This window comes from Psammomys obesus, unplaced genomic scaffold (genome assembly GCF_907164565.1).
Source record: "Psammomys obesus unplaced genomic scaffold, mPsaObe1.curated_primary_1811, whole genome shotgun sequence".
Lineage (NCBI taxonomy): Eukaryota > Metazoa > Chordata > Mammalia > Rodentia > Muridae > Psammomys > Psammomys obesus.
This window is the reverse complement of record NW_026596234.1, coordinates 10,421,312-10,425,665: the sequence shown is the minus strand read 5'-3', so window position 1 is coordinate 10,425,665 and position 4,354 is coordinate 10,421,312.

Here is a 4,354-nt window from a genome sequence, read left to right as displayed (position 1 = left end):
GGCGGCCGCGGAACCGCGGCGAGATCACGCCGCCCAATGACCAGTCGGCGCGGGGCGCGGCGGCCGGGGCGGGGCCTCGGCGGGGCCGCGCGTCACAGCCAATCGGGGTCCGCGCCCGGGCCGCGTCCCGCCAATCGCAGGCCGCCGGGCCTCAGCCGTCCGCGGCGCCGGGGGGCGGGGTCGCAGCTGCACGCAGCTGGGCGCGGAATGGGGCGGGGAGTGTGCGTTCCCGCTGCTCCCCGCGGGCTGGCGTGCAGCGCCCGAGCCGGGGAGGACGCGCCGATGCAGTAGTCTTCTCCTTGACTTCGACGCGCGCCGCGAAGCGCCTGCTGAGTGCACGGCTGCTGCCGGACGCGCATTCGGCAGGAAGCTGTTCGGCCGAGCGGCGCACCGGCCGCACACGCTACGTTTCATTTTCGCTACGCAGGATAGTCTCGCGTTCGAGGCCAGCCTGGGCAGATTGCGAGTGCGGGCTGCCTGGGCTACAGTGCAAGACCCAGTCGCAGAACTGTGATGCTGCCTGGGAGTGGGAGAGGCCCTCATGACCACCTTCTGGGTGCCTTTTCCTCTGGTCACTGTGACATCACCTTCACGCCTGTCAGCGCTTGTCATGAGTGAAGTCTTCCCACCAGGAAAGGGGTCCCTGAAGGCGGGGACTCCTCTGCCTGGGACAACAGCTGGCAGATGTTAGAAGCTGAAACAGAGGTTGAATGAGTTCGGGCTCGGAATATCCTTCCGTCTTCAGCATTAAGAGAGCTGCAGGCTTATGAAAAGTCTTTAGAGGATGAAAAACAGCGTCTGTCCCAGGGCTGCAAGCCCGAGAGGGGACTCGTAGAGGGAACTTAAGATCTGAAGGCTCTTTTCAAAGCTCCATCTTGGTTCTTCTCTGACATTTAACCCTCATTCCTCAGCCGCCGGCCTCCCTAGGCTTTGTGGTGCCCTCTCCCCGCCATGCTCCTTCCCTGGGTAGCCTGTCCCCAGTCAGTTCCCAGCTCCTTCCCTGTCCCTTCTTACGCATTCTCAAAGGAAGAGCCACTTGTGGATGGCCATCACAGGCTGCAGCCCATGTCCCTCCTGGTTCCGATGAAGCTCGAAGCCTTGCACTTGTATTAACTGCACTATTTGATTTGGGATGTCAGGGTGTGCGTACTTGCTTTGGTGGGTTCCGGGTCTCAGATCCTCCGTAACAAGTAGGCCAAGGTTGCAGAATTTCCGCTGGAGTCAGGAGGTATCGGTGGCCAAACCTGTGATTGGCAGATAGCCTGAACTTAGTGTTTCACTGTTCTTCACAGAGCAGCAGCCTGACCCTACAACAGTCTCTGATATTTACCAGAAATGACCGAGTAAGTCCCTTCCTGTAGTTTGTTTCTTTGTTTTGTGTGCATGTGTGTTGGTGTGGTGTCTCATGTGGAGGTCAGAAGGCAGCACTTGGGAGTTGGCTTGCTTCTTTAGCCTTGTGGGTCCTGAGCATCAAACTCAGGTTTTCAGGTTGAGAGTAGGTGTTTTGACAGATGTCACCCTGTAGGGTTTTGAGCAGCAGAATGACCAGATCTGATTTACATTCATTTTTTTTTTTTCTTCTCTCAGAACTAGTCATGGAGGCACATGTCTGCCGTCACAGCACAAGGGAAGTGGGAACAAAGGATTAGGAGTTCAAAGTCATCCGAAGCTACAAGGCAGGTCCAGGCCAGTCTGGACTACAGGAACCCAGCAGTGGTCAGTGGTGGTTCTCACCTCTAGTCTAAGTGCTTTGGAGGCAGAGTTAGGTGGATCTCTGTGAATTCAAGGCCAACCAGGCTTACACAGTGAGATCTTGTCTGAAAACCAAATCAAACCAAGCTAGGTCCAGTGGCACTCACCTTTGGCCCAAGCACTCAGGAGGCAGGAGCAAGTAGATCCCAAGCTAGCCAGGGCTACATAGTGAGACCCTGTCTCAACACTAAACAAAAAGGTCTTTATTTTTCTTAACACAGGGTTTCTCTGTGTAGCCCTGGCTGTCCTGGAATTCTGTAGGCCAGGTTAGCCCAGAACTCAGAGATCCACCTGCCTCTGTCTCCCAAATGTTAGATTAAAGGCGTGCACCACCACGCCTGGCTTTTAATTTTGTTTTGTTTTAATTTTTTGAGACAAGGTTTCTCTGTGTCACCCTGGCTGTCCTGGAACTAGCTCTATAGACCAGGCTGGCCTGGAACTCACAGCCATCTGCCTGCCTCTGCCTCCCATTGGCTCTTAATTTTTAAAGTAAGTACTTTTCACATGCTTTGAAAATCAAAATCGTATAACCCACCCCCTGTTCCCAGCCCTGCTGTTTGCCTCTCCTTTCTTTCTGATTATTACACGTTTTATTTTTATGAGTGTGTGTGTGTGTGTGTGTGTGTGTCTGTGTGTGTATGCCACACATTTGTAGGTGCCCTTGGAAGCCAGAAGGAGGTCTGGTATCTCCTGGAGCTGCAGTTACAGGTGGCTGTGGGCCACTCATGACACCAATGCTGGTAACGAAACCCAGGTCCTCCGTAAAAGCAGCAAATGCTCCTAAAGCTGAGCCATCTCCCAAGCCGTACCTGTACACCTCTCACCAGCTTCTTCCATACTCTTCTCGTGCTTCTGTGCAAAGGCAGAGTGAGCACCTGTTCTGTGTGTCTGTATGCATATATGATGTGCATATATGTTCTGTGTTCTATGTATACAACCATGCATGCTCATGGAAAAAGAACAGAGGGGTCCATCACTTTCCACCTTATTTCCTTGAGCCAGGATCTCTCATTGAACCTGACGCTAACCTGGCCTTCAGGAGCCTGTGGTCCTCCAGTCTCTGCCCCTACATTGCTGGGATTATAGGCATGATTATGGTCCCTCCCGGTTTCTGTGTGGGTGCTGAGGTCTGAGTTCTCATGCTTCTGCAGCCTGTGCTCTTATTCTCTGAGCCATCCCTCTGGTCCCATGAGCACATACTCTTATTGTCCTTCCATTTAACATAAAAGAAATAGAATATTCTATTTTGGATCCTCTGTTTTAAACCTGTCCCAGCAGCAACAGAAAACTTCCTAACATGTAAACAGTCTGCCTGGGAGAACGATAAATTACATGCCATTTATTCATTTGTTCTCTGAAACAGGGTCCGCATGTCCCAGGCTGGCCTCAAACTTACTGTTAGGCTGAAGGTGATCTTGAACTGTTGACATGCCTCTCTCCAAGTGCTAGGATAATAGGTATGTGGAGTGGAAGGTTTGGTTTCTTTTTATCTATCTATCTATCTATCTATCTATCTATCTATCTATCTATCTATTTAATTTTGGTTTTAGGAGACAGGATTTTTCTGTGTAACCTTGGCTGTCCTGGACTTGCTTTGTAGACCAGGTTGGCCTTGAACTTACAGAGATCTGCCCGACTCTGCCTCCCAGCGTGCTGGGATCACAGGCGTGTGACACTGTGACAAGGAAGTTTTGGTTTCTTTTAAAACTCAGTTATGTCATGTAATCCCAAGTGTGAGGTGTGGGAATTTGTTTAGCTTATCCACAGCTGATATCAAGCCTCTGGAGAGGGCGAGTGATCTTTGTCAGCTAGAAACTGCCTCATGTGGGGAGCAGGTCGTGATTTTTGCCAGCTGAAAACCATCCTTGTGTGGACTGTGAGAGGGTACAAATAAGAGCCGAGAGAGAGACAGAGAGACAGAGAGACAGAGAGAGACAGAGACAGAGAGACACACAGAGACACAGAATCAGACAGAGAGAAAAGGATACTTTGAGACACTCCTAGAGAGGAACACGCTGGAAAGCACTCTGAGGAAGCTACTGCTGATACCTTCCAAGGATGCTTATGCTGTGTGCTGTGCGCTGTCTGTTTGGCTGAACTGCTGGAACCCTGATGACGAAGATTGGAATCACCCCAAGGAACTATGTCTAACAAGGTCTACATCCCCTGTCTCTACTAACCTTTCTTTCCTACCTGGGGTCAGGGGTTTGAGGGGAGGTAGAGGCGGTTAGGAATCCCAAATAAAGTAGGTTTAAAAAAAAAAATCAAAGCCTACAGGCATATGCTGCCCTCCCAGCCTTTTTTTTTTTTTTTTTTAAACTCATGGCAATCCGCCTGTCTTACCTGCCAGATGCTGGGATCACAGGCTTGGGCCCACCTCAGTGTGGGTGTGGTTTGTAGCAAATCGCATCTTGTGCTTGTTGGCCATTTCTGTAAATTTTCACGTGAACATTTATTCACTTTTTTTTTTTTTTTGCCCCTTTAAAGAGTCAGGGTTTGTTGTTTTGAAAATGAGACTCACTTGTTCGACCAGGATGGACTCGAACTCAAGAGATCTGCCTGCCTCTGCCTCCTGAATGCTGGGATCAAAGGCGTGCGCCAT